Source organism: Pinus tabuliformis, chromosome 3_2 (assembly GCF_031772625.1).
Source record: "Pinus tabuliformis cultivar Carrire ecotype Pingquan chromosome 3_2, CPIR1, whole genome shotgun sequence".
NCBI lineage: Eukaryota > Viridiplantae > Streptophyta > Pinopsida > Pinales > Pinaceae > Pinus > Pinus tabuliformis.
In genome coordinates, this window is record NC_142302.1 from 1,066,251,752 (window position 1) to 1,066,271,550 (window position 19,799).

The following is a 19,799-nucleotide window of genomic DNA, read 5'->3' on the forward strand; positions in this document are numbered from 1 at the left end:
CTCCCAGCACCGGCCCTGCGCTCTGGTTCTCCTTTGTCGCCTGACTGTTCTGGCTGTCTCCTGTCACCGTATCCCGATAGGAGGGGATCTCTCCCCTCCTGACATCTTCTGTCATGCCTTTTGTCTCTTAGTCTCTGCTGACTTCTGCTGGTCCGTTCTGTTATTTGCCCCTTGGCCCTTCCTTCGCTCCTCCCCGAGGGTTTTACTGTCTTGCCGCCATTAGGTTTTTGGTTGCAGAGCGCTCCTCCTTTCCAAAATAATGATACTTGAAATACTATAACAATAAGAATTTATGTTTTTCACTGCTTTATATTATTACTATTATTATTTCAAACCACATATTATATGTAAATTGTTGACATTGAAATAACTTAATTAACATGGGATATTTTATTTATGAATTACATTGTAAAGAATTTTTTTTATTAGTATAATATATTTTTAAATGCATCTCAATATTACTTAATTTTGCATTAGTTTATTTATGGTGCACATTGAAATTTTCAATTACTACTAATATTTTTTAAATGTTACATGTTAATTATATAGTAAAAATAGAATGAATTACACATCTCCCTCTTATTAATATTATTACAAAGGAGTTTAATCTTTTTATTTTCAATTACTTCTTGACTTTGCACAACAAAATATTTATTGTTATTAGCATGTACACTCACATACACATATTTTTTGCAAGAGGGAAAACAAATCATAGTGGGGACAACCATCATTAACTGTTAATCTCAAATGCAAGCTTACCCATCACTATTATTCAAAAAAAACCACGTCACCTATAATTAGTTGTACAATTTTAAGGCGTACCCAAACTTAATTCTATATATATATACTCTAAAATTAATAATAAAATAAAATACTTATCAATACTTTTTCAAATTGAAAAACAAAGAACAGAAACTTTGCATACATTCCTAAACCTAAGAGATTTATAAAATTAAGCTAAATTAATTATACACTTCATGATTTAAAATATTTGAATTATTTTAATATCAATTGAAAATATTTGAGCTTCTTGAATTTTTATGTTAATGGTCTTTTTATAATTTCCTCATAAACATGTTTGTCTAGTGGACGTGAAAAAGGCTTAAAGTGGTTTTTATTTCCAGATAAGTGATATGAAAGTATTTTCAAATATATATATTCTGAAATTAATAATAAAATAAAATATTTATCATGGATATTTAAATGGTTTAGTTATGTTTTCCATTCAAATATGAAAATATAAATAATATTAATACTTTTGTTTTAATTACTCTAAAATAATTTTAAAAGTTTAAATAAAATTATCTTATTTCATATGAATATGGAAATATTTTATTAATAAAAATAAGAATGAAATATTTTTATTATATTTTTTTGTTGTGATGTCAATCACTAATAACTATATTTTATAATACTTTTAAATAAATCAATATTTTTTTGTTGTGATGTCAACCACTAATAACTATATTTTATAATAATTTTAAGTAAATCAATATTATATATATATGAGAGACCAAATCACCATAAAAATAAAATTAAAATAAATATTTTAAAAACTCTATAAAACAAGAGCCACAACAGTGGCGGAAGTCCCTGCCGAGAAGGGGAAGGACCATTTACCGTTGACTTGGCTGCTTGCTTAGATGTCCTATTCAACATGAGGACCATTTACTTTTGACTTTGCTGCATGTAGTCTCTGACATTTGCTTGATCTGCACTTGAACTGGATCTAAAGATTTAGTCAGAGGCAAAGAGCTCTTCTTTGGATTCAGAACTAAAAACTAGATTTAAGTTCTCTCTTTTAAGATTAAAATCCCAAAAGAGTAATCCATATGCCTGTACCAATATAAATCTCTTAGAAAATAAAAAGATATTGTTATTAAATAAATAAATAAATTTAACAATATATTATATAAACATGAATAGAACAGGCCGACTACATACTAAAAATGGAGACAATTAATCCCGATAATGAAACACCTCCACTCAAACATTATCTACAATATATTCTGCAGTGCAATTAAAAAAATAAATTTAATTCTAATCATGAATAATGGATAGAACAAGCCAACAACTTACCAAAATTGAACAATGAATTCCAATAATGAGTCCACTCGACAGTTTTGTGCAAAACTACTATACTATGTCGAGATAGAACATCTAAATTAAAGAAGAGCGTATCGACTCTAGGTGCTTCATGACAACAATCCATGACCATGAAGACTTTGGATTATGTGTTCTTCCTCCGGCCAGAGAATAGTAATCCAATATCTGTGTCCATTGGTTTCCACTGGATTAAAGTTACTTCATCCCTGTGATGCGAGCTTCTTGTTTGTTGTCTTTTCCTTCAAATATGAAAATTAGGCACAAGGCATATATGCACAAACAGATTACACATTATCATAGTACCAAAAAATTGAAAATAGAGCTCGAAAAAGTGCAAATCCCACAAAGCATCTCTTTTCAATCATGTGCATGTTGATTGAGCCCTATGCACAAAGCATATTCATGTTACCATTGCAAGAAATTAGAGAGGTTGAAAAACTGCAAATCCAAAATGGCATCTATGCTCAAGAATATGTTGGTTGAGCCCTGTGCTGTGAACTGCTGGTTTTTTGGCAATTCCCTCTAAAAGAGTTGGATTGAGGATGTTTTACAACTTAGTTTCTAAGATTTAAAAAAAAAAAAAAAAAAATTAGTAAAAATTTTATCGTAATTTTTTACTTCATTAAATAGAACATATTGTGTGAACATTGTTATCCTGTTGTCTAAAGTTCAATATGTGGAGAAAGGTATTTATATCATTGTTGGCCACCATGACAGACCAGTAGTCTTGGATGTTTTGACTAACATCTCCTTCAACGAAATATGTCGTATTAGACTTGATTTCAAAAATAACGACGCTTGTATCCAAGACATCATCTACCACGTTTGCTTCCGTAGCAAAGAGTACAGCAGGAAATCAAATGAAAATCGCGTCAATTGATAAACTTGTACAATACAAAAATCAAAGTGTATTGCCACACCACATCACTGGATATAACGAGGGTTTGGATTTGTGGCGATGGCGACTTACGAAACCCAATTTGCGCGGCATATCAACCGTCATTTGCATCGAACAACTCAAAGTCGATAATAAGACCTCAATTATTTTCCGCATCAAAACTTTGCATAAACTTAGGTTAAAATACCAATATATCAAAAATATAACGGTCAAACTACTCGGCCAATAGTCACAAGCAGGGACTAATAACATATCAAAAATTTTAAACGATGATAAAATTAGAATATATTTTTTATAAAAATTAAAACTGATTTTTATAATTAAAAAATATTATGAGAAAAAAAAAAATATTAATAGCAACTAAATTAAACTCAAAAATTAGTTTGATAAACGGATTACAATATACTAGGCCTTGGCTACAGAACTTGAACAAAACCTTTAGAATACTTTAAGCCCATTATAATTGCGAGGCATGAATATAAAAATCTTTAATCTCTCTTTTAAAAAAAACTCTTCTACCGCCTAACTCTTAAAAATATGCCCATGCTCATTAAACCATTGACTTTCCTCGAATCGATTGACGCGCGCATATAAATATTAACTATGATCGCGCTGCAGGCCAATAACAACTCTTGCGAATAAACTATGCGATTCTTGCAGACTACGCTGGTTCTTGCTAAACCTTGAAAGTCGTAGATTGGAATTCTTTGCACTGGCGAAGACTAAGGGTGCCGGCGGCTCTCGTTCTTTCACATAATTAGTGAAACATTCAATGGTGGTAGGCTGCAACCCTACCACCTAGGAGACTACCACGATGAAACAGTCAATGGTCGTAGGCTGCAACCCATCCCACACGGCACGGTATCCAACTTTGTGTACAATGGCTGTGGACAGCAGTCGAGCTTCCTATAAATGGACGTCCTCGCGGGAGAGTTTCTCAAGTCTCACATTTCCTCTGAGAAATATGGCAGCGTCTAATGAACAGATGAAGAGAATCTTGATTGGGTTGATTGCCGTCTTCTTTTGTGCAATCGTCACTGGTAAATTAGCATTACCCAACTATTCTTCAATTTTTGAAATGCAATTGTTATTCAAGACTTAACATCGATTGAGTTGTATTAAACTGATTATTTTTCTTCAATTGGTTGTGCAGATGGTGATAAAATAGGAGTGAACTACGGAATGCTCGGAGACAATCTGCCACCTGCAGACCAGGTGGTAACTTTGCTGAACGGCCACAACATCGGGAAAATGAAGCTTTTCGGTCCAGACAGTGGTGCATTGAATGCTTTTGCAAATTCTGGGATCGATGTAATTGTAGGAGTCAGTAACAACGATTTGCAGGCCATCTCCTCCAGCCAGGACTCAGCAAATGCTTGGGTTAATGACAATATTGTCCCCTATTCCAGCACCAGTATCAAATATATTGCGGTGGGCAACGAGGTTTTGCCTAGCTCGCAGTACGTATCGTATCTTGTTCCTGCCATGAACAACATTCAAACCGCGATCCAGAACGCCAATCTGCAGAACATCAAGGTCTCTACCCCCCATGCCTTCAATGTTATAGGCAACAGTTACCCGCCTTCACAGGGAGCATTCAGTGACGATGTGAAAGATACCATGAGCTCTATACTCAAATTTCTGTCAGATAACGGGGCTCCGTTCATGGCCAATGTGTATCCATATTTCAGCTACGTCGGCGACAGCAACAACATTCATCTGGACTACGCTCTCTTTCAGCCCACGGCTACGGCGGTGACAGACGGAGATCACAGCTACAGCAATTTGTTCGATGCGATGGTGGATTCTATTTTCTCCGCAATGGAAGCCTTGGGATATTCCAACATCCCGCTTATTGTTACTGAAAGCGGATGGCCTTCTGCTGGCGCGGATGCGGCCACAACTGAGAATGCTCAGGCTTATAACAACAATCTCATCCAACATGTTTTATCGAATGCAGGGACACCCAAGAGGCCGGGTACGAACATCGAGACCTATATCTTCGCTCTTTTCAACGAAGACCAGAAAACTGGGGACGAGATAGAGCGTCACTTTGGGCTCTTCAACCCTGATCAAAGTCCTGCATACTCTGTCAACTTTTCTCCAAATTGACCGCAACTCAATTCTCCTTAATTATTTGTATGCAAAATGCAATGATATAAATCTATAGAGGATGCTGCATAAATAAACATCCTCCTTCCTTCTTAAAGTGCCGAAGCCGTCACAGTGTTACCTATCTTGTTTATTGAGGGGCCACACTTTGGATTTCTAATATACATATTTATAACAGGTTTTGAAAACAATTTACGTAGACGTATTAAACACGACCTCCCAAACAAGTTGGATTGAGAAATTTTAATCTTTGAAATGAATTGTTAGTCGAGCAAGATATGATAGATGGTGGTCAGGCAAACCACAAAAAAATGAATCCATAATGCCGTGATGATATTTTCTCTTTTAATGATCTGAATCCATTTAAAATATGTGACGTAAAATCTTAATAATTATTCTAATAATATACATATTTTAATAAAGATTGTTGAGCGTAAATCATATGATATTTCATTTGTCGACGCTTTTCGAACAATCTTAAGAGGGAGGATGGCTGTCCCATCCCTCTCCTCCTAGTGGTTGTCTTCCAGTCTTCCCCTCCCTTTGTTTAGTTTTTTCTTATTGCTTTTTAAAATTTCCCCTGGTTTTCTGTTTGTTGTAGCCTTTATTCTTTATGATTTGATTTAGTTGGCAACCAAAATAATATGGAAATTAATGTATGATAATTTTTAAACCATTAATTTAAAAAAAGAAAAAAGAAAAATTAAATATTAGAATATTCTTTCTTCCCTTAAAATTACTTTAATATTTATATATTAAATATTAAATTGGAATTAATTTATTTATAAGTGTTTAAAACAGTCCCTTTTCAATAAATATAAGTAAATATTCCTATTTATAATTTTTATAACTAACGACTCTAATTTTTAGATTTAACAACTTGGTTTACTTACCATTAATTTAAATTATTTTATTTTTATTTATTTATTTTAATATAGATTTATAATATCATTATTACAATTTAAATTACTCTTTATCATACCCTTATATTACTCTATATTTATTTAACTTTTATAAATAAGTATTATTTTAAACTTAATCTACCCTTATATTACTTTATATTTATTTAACTTTTATAAATAAGTATTATTTTAAAATTAATCTAGTTTATAATTGATTGATTTTAATATTCATTTATAAATAAGGGTATGAAACAGCCCTTTAACTTATATTTTTAATAAGAATATATCTAGCTATTTATATATTGCTCTATTATTTATATATTTAATAACTTTTTTAACTAACTTTTAGTTACTCTAATTTTTAGATATAATAACTTTGTTAACTAACTATCGAATTAAATTAATTTAGGGTATAATTTTATTTTTAATACATTTTTATAATGGTGAGTGTATAAAAAGGGTCCATTTTATAACTAATCGGGGTAACCTATCTAATTAAACAATAGTTATTATCATTACCTAACTAATCGGTCAAATCTAACAGTTGTCAATATAATCGTTACCTGAATATAGCGTTGGAGGTTTTACTCTATTTTTCTAATTAACCAATATCAATTTATAAAAATTAGTTTTTATTTTAGCAATGTTTTTTTTATTAATTTAAAAAAAAAAAAACATACTTTTAAGGAAAAATCTAATACTTATTTATACAATTTTTTAATAAAAATAATAAAAATGGATTAAAATAATACATTTTATACAAAATATTAATGGTAGTGTGTTTGAAATTGGATCTCCAAATTATATATATATATATTGTTCGTAGTGTGTTTGAAATTGGATCTCCAAATTATATATATATATATTCGTTATGGTATGTATGGAAAAAAAGTGTACATTGAATTTATAAATATTTATGTCTTTGATTTTCTTTTTTTGAAAATTTAAATTATAATAGATTCAATTTTTCACTATTTTGTTCAATTAGAATTAATGATTATAGGTGCGTTATTGTTTTGTGAATTTCTAGGTTAGCAATTTTTAGTTTATCAAGTCCACTTCTATTGGATCTAGTCTGTAATCTACTCCTATATACGTAACTATTGTTAAATCACTATTGTTAAATCAAAACAAATATAGTGAGATTGTGTTTCGTGTGTAACTATGCTTGCTCTCTCATTTTTGAGTTAGTATCAAAATAGGTTTAGCCCCAATTCTCTCAAGAGGGCTATTATTGATGCCAATTCTGCAAGCTTAAATCCTTTTACATAGGGTAGAATGCGAGAGTGTTTATTTTCCGTATGAGTGATTGTTGGAGTATTGAATTTGATAGTTTTGTTGTGTGTGATTGTGAGAAGGATTCAGAGTACAAAATCACCGTCTAAAGTATTGTACATGTGCTGCTCAAAAAATTTGCATAGTCATTGTCAAAGGAATGTATTCGTCTTGTTATTGAAGAATTTCCATAAAATTTGTGGATTTATGAATTCCCAACTTCTGAAATATGAAATACCCCATCGAAATTATATGTTTTGTATCTATTTCAAATTTGTTAGTGGTATTTGTAGCGAAATTGTGGAAAGGGGTTTCATCAAGATTCGAACTCGAGACCTTCAAGATGATCCACATGACGGTTTACTAGGGGATACAGGTGAACTTGTTGTTCAATGGCAAGAAGACTCAATCATGACTTGGTTAATTGCTTACCCTTGTTGGTGTAATTACTTTTTTCTTTTTTTGTATTTCATTATTATATTGTGAATCTCCAATCTCGTTTCAAGGGGGTTTTGAGTGGTAAAATTTCCTTGAGCCTCACAGTTCTTATGACTGGAAGAAACCCTAGAGACTTGGATTTAGGGTCATTGAATCAACCATATTTTTTGGCTAAATAAAGGGCTAGGATATTTTCTCATGTTGGAAGCGTTGTCTTTCTTCTTTAGAAGCCGTGGGGAAGTCAAAGAAGAAAAAACCAAAAGCCCACGCGCGTGCTCGTAGCTTCGTGATCATTGTATATTGTTGTTTGCTTTGGAAGCTTTCAATTGCAAATAATTATGTGGTGTGGGTTTGAAATTTATTTAGTGGTGGGCAAAGTTCACTCTTGTATTTTTTATTTGTAATGAATTATGAAGAACCAAAATTATAGAGCATAGTAACATAATTTAAATTGGTGGGTTTTCAATTGCAAATAATTATGTGGTGTAGGTTTGGAATTTATTTAGTGGTGGGCAAAGTTCACTCTTGTATTTTTTATTTGTAATGAATTATGAAGAACCAAAATTATAGAGCATAGTAACATAATTTAAATTGGTGGGTTTTGCTGCATAGAGTGATACAAGAACATCGTTGATTTGAATATGTTTACAATATGTTATACGTTGATCCTATCGTTTGAAGCAAGAAACATCAATTTACAAGTTATTTTGTGTGTGTGTTTAAGAGGTTATATTGTACAATTAATTTTTGAATACATTGAATATCTAGATGGTCTTCCTAAATAACTAGTGAATAGGGTGAAAGACCATGTATTCAACAAATGGATGCATGTTCATAGATTGATTCAGTTACTTGAATGTTTTTCTTGTAGAAACCCCGACGAGCTGAGTGTGTCAATATTGTTAATTTTACAAGTATGACAATGATGGTCAGAAGCGGTTTTATCTTAAATGGGTCAAGTGGTAAGCTTGACGTTGTGGTGGAGAAAGAGCGTAGTGTGTGAGATGCCAAAGTGGGTGAAAGTGTTATGATGACCAGATTAGATAAACATCAATGTTTAATTTCAGTATTGTAATTTGTGATTTTTGATATTTGTAATGTAAGCATTAAGGGAGAGACTTAGAATTAATGCTTATAGGTGTGGTACAAGGTGTTAATTGTTGTGAGTTTCACTAGTTATTTTTAGTTAATGAGATCCACCTACACCATATCCAGTTGGTGATATATTTCTATATATGTAACTATTGTCAAATCAATAAAAATATATAATGATATTTGTGTTTGGTGTGTCACTATGTTTTTATTTCATTTTTTAAGTAAATATTCATGAACTTAGACATTTTAACCTCTTCCTTTTTAGCTGAGATGAATCCAAATCCAAAACTTAACATTAGTTGAACCCTCACGTCATATGTGCTCAAGGAAGGCACATTCTCATCGATTGTCAACCTAGAAGGATCAGTGGATCTTACACATTTTACGAACAAGTAAAAAATGTTCCGAGGGCGCCCCGGGGAGTGATTACGACGTGGGTGTACAAAAATTGTATGTCAATCCAACGATGGACTAAGTGATCAGACAATTATTTGAGCTTGTTCTAACCTTCTTCGAGCTTTGCAGGAAATGGGTATCAAAGCATGTTTTAAGGAATGCGAGGGGTTGTGGCATTAGAGTACACAAAGCTTTCTGTTAATTTGATCATGGACAAAGTGTTTGATTGGCTCATTGAGTGTGTTCTGCCCTTCCTCAAGCCATGCGAGAGATGGGTATTAGAAGAGCGTAACACTTTTCCCTTTCCTTGTAGCCCACACGAACATAGTCAATCATTCTATTGGAGATCAAAGAGAGAGTCAATCATTCTATTGGAGATCAAAGAGACGAGAACCCTAGAGGACTACCTAAGTCATAGCTAGCTTCAATGCGGGGTTAGTGGTTTCCATGGCTTATAATCCCATGGATGTTATCAACACTCGTATTCTCTTAAGTCTAGCATTAAATTGTTGCATTTTATTTTGATCGTTTAATTGTTCCTTTTATATTTTCCATTTCAACTCATATATTCTCATTTTTATTTGTGTAGATGGTTCCAAAGCCATGCTTTTGCATTTTGCAGTTAACCTTTTGCATTTTCTTGTGTTGTACTATTTTAACTGTCAAAGTTTCCCACTTTTTGATGCCTTTCTTAAAATTCATCCACACCTTTTTGGTTTTCAACTATCTTGCCATAACTTCCACTGCATTAAAAAAATTGTTTTTACAAAAATGCAATTTTTTTTTTAAACTTTTCTAATTATATAACATATGATTCTCAACTATCCTGCCATAAGTTCCACTGCATAAAAAAAAATTGTTTTTACACAAATGCAATTTTTTTTAAAACTATCTTAATTATATAACATATGTCTAAATTTATTATATATATAGTGTAATTTCAGATTTATCAAAATTTCAATGATACAAACTAATTTTTATATTACAGTTATTCTCTTTAATAAAAATAATTTTTAAAATTTTGTATTTTTATTAATTTTATTACCTCCTCTATAAGAGTTGTAGTTGCAACTTCTGTTATCCCATACAATGGAGTAATTGGGTAATTATTTTCCTGGGATCAATACAAATTCACAAGAGTAAACTGGATTTGATTTAGAGTTTAATAAAATATGTAGGATTTATACAGGTTTACAACTATGCATTTAATAAAATATTTCGATTAGTAAAATAAAATGGGATACAGAGCTGCAGTTTTCATTAAAAAACTTAAATTTGCAAAGGTGACCGAAATTTACTGTGTAAGATTGATAACCGCGTATGCTAATTAGTGAAAAAAAAATTGTAAAACATACATCGTAACATGGATTGATTTTGAACCTCAATGTTTGTTCAACCGTTCGCAAGCGTTTTGTGCTCTCGATTACCTGAGTGGTTGCGTATGCAGGCCATTCAAAGATATGCCCACTTGTGAGGAAGTTAGAGCGTAAGAAATATTATTTAGTAGAAATATTATGCATTAAATTATTCATACCGGTTGCTGGTGTATTCAACCCTTGCATTCCAGACATTTGGACTTCCTTCTGTAATATATCCACATCATAATTTTTTTTGACGATATATCACTTCACTACATTTTTTATAACATATTAACGTGGCATAAAGAAAATTGATGTATTCAACACTTAGGATTTAACACTTTCATTATATTGATTTATATAATAATATTTGGTTAAAGGTTTTCCTTACTATGTAAGGAATTAATTATTATTAACATGGCATAAAGAGAAATGATGTATTCAACACTTAGGATTTAACATTTTCATTATATTGATTTATGTAATAATATTGGGTTAAAGGTTTTAGTTTCTATTTAATGAACTAATTATTCATTATAAGTGCTAGTTTTCTTCTCCATAGGTCAATCTTTACCAATAATATTATATAAATTTATTAATACTATTAATATTATTATTTATTTTATTATGGTAATTTCTAGGTTTTTTTTTCATTTTACATTGAATATGTCAATCTTAGCTTATAAAAGTATTTTTCTTAGATTATATTATTATTTATATTAATATATTTTCACAATTTTGATAATAAATAATTAATTGTTACATAAGGACTAATTTCCAACTAAATACTAGTTAACCACTCCTAAATAATTTTATCTCACCAACTAATATTTTTTAACGGCTAACACTGAACAATGATGCATCCATGCTATTTACTCTCTCAAATTGTCTGACTCCTCACCTTGTCTTGAGAATGAACTACATTAGTTGGTTCGAAACGTCAACCTAATCTTTATAATGTGATTTATCTGAAAGACTGTTTTTTTAAATATATTAATATTATTTAAAAATAATGTTAATTTACTAACATTAATACATTGATATATTAATTCCTTCTGCATGGATGAGTTTCCTTTATAGGAAAAATCCTCCAACTAATAGTACAATGTCCCTATCTTTAATATCAATTGGGTCTCTATCTGAACTAACATGCATGAATTCTTTATGAGAGAATATTCAGTGATCTGGATAACACTAGTTACATGCATGCATGCATTAACTGACTGAACTCAGACTCAGTTCCACAAACTGTTTGGAACTAATCTAACTGGAATTAACTCAGTTAACTAAGGTAACTAATTACAACTCAAATATAACTTATCCTTATCTCCTTAATTAAGGGATAACTTCCTCAATCAAAGGGATAAGTGTTGCATGTCTTCACAAAGACTTCATGTTTGAATTTCTCCAACTAATTATCTCAAGATGAATTGATTACTTATTTTTCAAATAGTTAGTGAGACTAAATTCGAATTTTAATTCTCAATTTTGATTAAAGGACAAATCAAAATTGGAATATATCCCGAAATGCTATTTATAGCAATGTTATTTTTAGCATTTCTATTTTTTGCTATTTCCAACAAAGTTGGAGTATATCTTGAAATGTTATTTTTAGCATTTCTTGTTGCTATTTTCAACACTCCCTCTCAACAAGAAAGACAGTCAACTCGAACCCGATCCTGAACCTTTGGAATGTTATGCATGCAACAATTCTCTCAAGTGTTGTTGCTCTAGCAACTCAAAAACACAAAAAATATCCAACCTGAATCAGAATGATGCCTCTGTCATCAAAGTCTCTGACTACTATTGCCTCTGCTGACTAAATACTCTGCACCACTGTGCTCTTCAGTGTCTGACTGCTCTAGCCTCTGTCACTTTGATCTCTGACTGCATCAATCACACTAATTCCTACTACTGCATCCGTGTTGCCACTGGTCCTATCTCCTAGCGTGCATCCGCACGGCACGTCCTCTCATCATGTTGCATCATGCTGCCCACTGCTGCATTGCAACTCAGTTACTGAGAAGTAAGTAACTAATCTCCCAATGGACCTCCCTGTTGGGCTAGAAACACCCTTTGATGCTGCAGCTCCCTCTGTCGCTCCATCTGCATCTGTCTCTACCCACTCAGCCAATCCTACTACTCCTCGTTGGGGATTCCGTAGAAATATATAATCAAAGAAGATGGGTACCTCAAAGATCCTGCCCCTATTTCAGCCTTCTTGGGTCTATCTCTTCACATCGCCCCACCTCACACCTGGAGGTATGGCTGCATGTGATCCCTCTGTCCACTTGGCTCAAAATTTCTCCCTACTGGAGGTCTTTGCATGAGTGGATGCCTCCACTCGATCTCCTCTCGACTTCTCCAGTTGTGGTTGTTCCACAACCTCCTGAAAATGCTTCACCAATTATGGCTCCTTCACAATTGTCTCAGACTTCTTCTGGTGCTGCATGTTGAGAGCTAATGTACTCTCCGTCTCAACCACCAAGTCTCTAACAGTTGCCTTGCTCCTCAAGGCCTTGCATGCATCTTGAACCTCAAGAACATACAGGTTTTGTACCTGTGAACTGATCTGTTTGGTGATGTCTCTAAGGAATACCTTTCCCTTACTGAAGACAACATCGTAGCCTTTGTCCTCCATCATCGTGATCGATACCAAGTTCTTCTTCAATTCAGCCACATACTTCACATCTGTCAAGGTAATGAGAGCACCATGCTCCCTCTGAAAAGAAACCATGCCCATTCCTGAAACACTATACCTTTCATCATTACCTATCTCGATGTGCATCTAGAGGTCTTTCTCCTCCAAGGTACTGAACAAACTCTTATCGTCGGTCATGTAGAATGAGGCTCCATCATCAAGAAACTAACCACAACCCATCATCGATGAAACCATGCATGCGATGAGGGTAAAATCCAATTCGAACTGAGAGGCCAATGCCTCACCTTCAGATCCTTCCAAGAACCCCTTCTTGGATTTCTTCAAAGGACAATTAGTTGCATAATTTCCCACCTCATGGCAATTAAAGCATTGCACTTTAGATTTGTCAATCTTCTTCCCACCATTGGAAGAACTCGATTTGGAATGGGAAGCCGTCCCTATCCTTTTCCTCGCCTTACTTGATAAGGCTAGATTTTCTTCATCACCATGCTTTGATGAAGAACCCTCTCTGGTGCTTCTCCTGATCTCCTCCTGCATCAGATCCGACCACAGTCGTTCCCAATCTGGCAGTTTCTCTCTTCCATTCACTGAATCTTGGTAGCTATGTCAGCTCTTAAGAAGACCGAGGAGAGCAAAACTCACCATGTCATCATCGACTGTCGTGATTCCTACACTCACAAGCTCATCCCTATAGGTGGTGAGCTTGTCAGATATGTAGAGATCGTGTCGCCCTTTTCACATTTGATTTTCTGAACCTTGTCTTTCAGTGCCAGGTTCTTCTTACCGCTTTTGTTTTGATATAGATCCTTTAATGTCTTCCACATTGAAAATGGTGTCTCCTTCCCATGGAGACTTGAGACAATATGGTCTCGAACTCCCTCCAGAAGAATCCTCCTCGCTCTAGCCACACATTTCTTCCATTCTGCCAATTCGTGGGCATTAGCTGCTACTTTCTTGGGGACTTCTTGATCAATGAAGTCCTTCAAACCATTGTCCTCTAATACCACTTCCATGCGATCCTTCAAGGCTATATAATTCGAGCTGCCATCTAGGGCATACTCTAGTCTCAAACCATTGAACACCATTGGTGAACTTTGAGATGTGATAAGAATTCGATTTCTATAATCAAGAATTTCAAACTTTGAACTTCTCCCTTCTTTGTATATTGTTCTCTGCTTTGATTACCTTCGCTCTGATACCATGTAGAAATTTCTCTGTAGATTAGCTTGCTCTGATACCATGTAGAAATTCTCACTGTAGATCACTTGATAATGCAATGTACTAAAGGAAAATACTTGATCTACTTCTACTATCAAATTTTGCAGAAGCTTAATCAATTTGAGCAAGATCAATCAGAACACATATAATAGAGAAGAAGGAATCATACACATAAAACACAGAAGAATACTCTGGGGAAAGCCTCATCTAAAAACCCCGCTATCTATACTATCATACAAGTGAAAATATCTTAGGATTAGACAAAACTTTAGCTCACAAGCTATCCAACTCTTAGTACAATCCTTCACTGTTGCTCATAGACAGAATAAACAACACATATGCCTTCCTTCAGTCCTCCAAGTCTCCTATTTCCTTGCGCAGTTTCTCCTGGGTCCTCCAGCTGCCACCTGTGTGATTCTCACCTCACACACTGCTCTGACCTCTGAAATAACTACGCAATCCTGAAGGAGATGAATTCCTTCTGCATCAATGAGTTTCCCTTATAGGAAAAATCCTCCAACTGATAGTACAATGTCCCTGTCTTTAATCTCAACTGGGTCTCTGTCTGAACTAACATGCATGAGTTATTTATGAGAGAAAATTTAGTTATCTGGATAACACTAGTTACATGCATGCATGCATTAATTGACTGAACTCACAATCAGTTCCACAAACTGTTTGGAACTAATCTAATTGGACTTAACTCGGTTAACTGAGCTAACTAATTACAACTCAAATACAACGCATTCTTATCTCCTTAATTAAGGGATATCTTCCTCAATCAAAGGGATTACTGTTGCATGTCTTCACAAAGACTTCATGTTTGAATTTCTCAAACTAATTATCTCAAGATGAATTAATTACTTATTTTTCAAACAGTTAGTGAGACTAAATTGAATTTTAATTCTCAATTTTGATTCAAAGACAAATCAAAATTGGAATTTATCCCAAAATGCTATTTATAGCAATGCTATTTTTAGAATTTATATTTTTTTCTATTTCCAACAGAGGGAGTATATCTTGAAATGCTATTTATAGTAATTCTATTTTTAGCATTTTTTGTTGTTATTTTCAACATGAACCATGAAACCTTATGATGCCCAAATCTCATGCTAGTCTCAGGACGGTGCCAACATGCTGACGTTGCACCACTCTGAGTGTGATATACTTGTCATAATGCATAGACTTGATCCTCTTCTCCTCAAACTTGATGGTGAAAAATATGTGAAGGCCAAGATCATCCTGCTTTGGCATCTCCATGATATCAATGTCTATCCATCTACTGCCAATATCGGCTCATAACAGTAACAAGGAAAATCGTCCTTGCCATGTGACAAAGGCCTTATTTCTCCCCCACATTTCAAACCAAGAGTGAGTTGAGTCACTCTCTTCGTTGATCCCTCTCGTCAAAAAATAGAGTGACCAATCATCCAACTAAATCCTTGCATCCCATAGCCATATCAGCTACATCGAATTCCTAACAACTGTTGGCACCAACTCGTACCATGTCTCATGTCCTTGCATGCAATCAATATATGCACTCCATACATATGGAATCAGTCTAATGTGTGTAATATTACCCTATTCCTGCCATAACACACTGTGAGATATGTTATCCTCTCTCTTGTAGGTGCTACCCAAAATTTCTTGGAGTCTAAACATCCACCTCTAATATGGTTCCACCAACCATTGTATGTTCTCTTGAGACATCTTAGAATGTCTCTCCCAACAGGTGTCATGCATCCCCCTAAATGTCGGATCAAGGGTGGAGTACATGCTACCTTTTCTACTGATCAGACCATGCCAATGCGTTCACCTACCAAATCGCACCCTCACCATATGCCATGGCTGCAAAGCCTATCTCCTGATGCATTGTGTCATGTGCAACTACCTCATATGAACATCCTGGGTCTTGTTGCTTATGATGATTGCATCAAGAGACAATAAACAACTCTCGTGTGTTAGTGTTCAATCTTGGAGAGGATTGAACAGCTTATTTACTTAATATAACAATTACACATAAATCTCCCAACAAAATAGCTATAATGATGGCCACATAAGATCCACTGCAATAATAAATCAGGCCTCCAAAATAGAACTAGAAATTAATAAGTTACACATGTGAATTTTGAAATTGCTCAAACTGGTAACTCCCACTGCCAGGCCTCAAATCTACTCCAAAAATCTTGAAAAATTAGAGACAGCCTCCTCACACCCCGACCAATAAAACCCATAAATAATTTAAGTTAATTTCGGCCAATCCGAAATGCCAAAAATAGTCTGAAAATATGAGTTAAACCAAAAATTCACTCTACTATAAGAACGAGGATTCCAAACCCGAATATCGCACAAAAATTTTGAAATTTTAACAACAAACTCCTTGAAGGGAAACCACATCGAAACTAACAACATTGTCTCCAAAAATAAAACTTCATGTCCCTTAACTCATTGACAAATGATGAAGAGTCTTTGACAAATGACTCTGTAAGGCCAACAAGGGGTTTAAGCTTCAGGGCTAAATATTTAGCTAGAAGATAGGTTGGCTCTCATATGGTGTTGACAATAGGTCTCAGGGGAGGCCCATCCTTATGGATCTTTGGAAGTCTATAGATCCTAGTTGTGATAGGGCTACTCTCGATGAGATTGTGGCTAAAGGAGCCAACAGTGCTACTAGATTTTATAGCCAAAACAATTGTTCTAGAGATCCTCTTGAAGGGATTCTTATTAAGTTTTATGTAGCTCTCGTTGTTAGAAAGGTGATCCAACATCTTCTTACGGTAATCCTCCTTATCGAGAATTGCTATAGCCCCACCCTTACCGACATTCGGAACAATGATGCCTGATTCCTGTTCAAAGATTTGAGGGCATCAAACTCTTCCTTGCTAATGTTGTTCTTGGGGGCTTTGCTTTCTTAAAGACAACGCAGTGTTGTCTTATTATTTCCTTAGTATTATCCGATAAACCCCTAATCCCAAACTCAATGTCACACATAATTCTTCCACCCATATTTTTTTAGGAGCAAAGGAAAAATTTAACCCGTTCTCCATAGGACTATAAACCAGAAGAGAAAAACAAAATAAACAAATTAACTACCCTACTATTATTATTATTTTTATATTCAAAATAATGAAATTTATTATGTTTATTACCAAGTTGGAGGGGAAACGAAAGGAGAAAATAAACGAGTTGACTACCTTATTATTATTTTTATTTTTATATTCAAAATAATGAAATTGATTAGGTTTATTACCAAAGTTACTACGGTTAATAAGACTTAAATGCAGGGAGACACATGGAGGGGAAACCGATAGCGTTAAGCCCACAGCTATTAACCCAGGGGTCCGAAGACATTGAAACATAATCGGCAAAGGAGTTTGGAGGGGTCAACGCTTAATGAAGTGGACGTGCTGAGAGGGGAGTGGAGAAAGAGGGAGTGGGTTCACAGGTCGGATGGTTATAAACATAGTCCAGACTAGCCACGACCTCGGGGGATGGTTATAGGCAAGGGCTAACCAAACTGCCATAGGGCATTAAATGCCCAGGTATATGTATGCTCTATAACAAAATAACACACAGTCTTTATTTTTAATTTATGTAGCCACCAAGCACTGTGTGTTATTTTGTTATAAAGCATGCATATCCCTGGGTCCTATGGCAGACTGGTTAGCCCTTGCCATGGTTATAAACCTGGCCAGAGTCATGACCGCCCGCACTGACTACGACCGATTCAAACTCAGGCCAAGAGATGCTTATTTGAATAATTTTTTATATATTTGCAAATTAAATTTAATTAATATGGTTATACTATTTATTATTTTTTTTAATTGAATTTAAATATTGGTTAATTTAAATCTATTGTTTTTATTTTATTTTTTTAGTTAAGTTAATTTTATATATATAGATAATAGTTACTTAAGTCACCGGTCACTGGATCAATTGAGTTTGTTTTGCTTCTTTTACTCAACTTATATATCAAACAGTTCAGACTCTGCGCATTGACTGAAAAAAAAAAGACTCTGCACATTGACTGAAAAAAAAAACTGCGCATTGACTGAAAAAAAAGACTCTGCGCATTGACCGGGATTAAGCGTGCTCATGGTTCTCCTTTTTACACATTTGTAGAGAAACATGATAGAGATTAGTAAGAGACTTTCATAATGAGTCAGTCAATGGTCAGAGGCTGCATCCCCATCGCATTCGTTATCGATGATGGGATCAATTGGGTGTCCCACACGTTAACGGTAACGGGACAATTGAGTTTCTTATTCAAATCTATGCTCAACTTTAATAATTAATTAAATTTCTTATAAGTCAACGAACATCTTCTCAAAATATTTCTCCAAGGAACAAACGGAGATAATCAATCCTCACCGGTAAATTAGTATTACCAAACGATTTTTCTTTCCCTTTTCTGCATAAAATACAATCGTTATTCAAACCGCTAAAAAAATTATGATGTGAAAAAAAAAAAAAAAATTATTGTAAAACATACATCGCAACACTCTTAAACGTATTTTAAAAAAAAAAATTATTGTAAAACATACATCGCAACACTCTTAAAAAATTTTTGAAACTCATGACCGTTGACACTCTTAAACGTATTTTTAAACGAATGTTTGCTCAACCGTTCGCAAGCGTTTTGTGCTCTCGATTACGTGAGTGGTTGCGTATGCAGGCTATTCAAAGATTAGAGTGTAAGAAAATATTATTTAGTAGAAATATTATGCATTAAATTATTCATACCGGTTGCTGGTGTATTCAACCCTTGCATTCCAGGCATTTGGACGTCCTTCTGTAATACATCCACATCATATTCTTTTTTGACGATATATCACTTCACTACATTTTTGAAAACATATTAACATGGCATAAGGAGAATTCATGTATTCAACACTTACGATTTAACACTTTCATTATATTGATTTATATAATAATATTTGGTTAAAGGTTTTAGTTACTATTTAATGAATTAATTATGGTTAGTTTTCTTCTCCAAAGGTCAATTTTTATCAATAATGTTATATAAATTTACTAATACTATTAATATTATTATTTACTTTATTATGGTAATGGCTAGCTTTCTTCTCATTTTACATTGACTATGTCAATCCTAGCTTATAATATTACTTTTCTTAGATTATGTTATTATTTAAATTAATATATTTTGACAATTTTGATAATAAATAATTAATTATTACATAACGACTAATTTCCAACTAAATACTAGTTAACGACTCCTAAATAATTTTACCTCACCAACTATTAATTTTGAATGGCTAACACTGGACAATGATGCATCCATGTTATTTATTCTCTCAGATTGTCTGACTTCTCACCTT

General features: G+C 33.8%; 1 pseudogene; it reads left to right on the forward strand.

The window, feature by feature from the left end:
* The first annotated feature begins 4,168 nt into the window (after positions 1–4,168).
* On the forward strand, positions 4,169–5,216 carry LOC149184328 (glucan endo-1,3-beta-glucosidase pseudogene; annotated as a pseudogene).
* Positions 5,217–19,799: the final 14,583 nt, after the last annotated feature.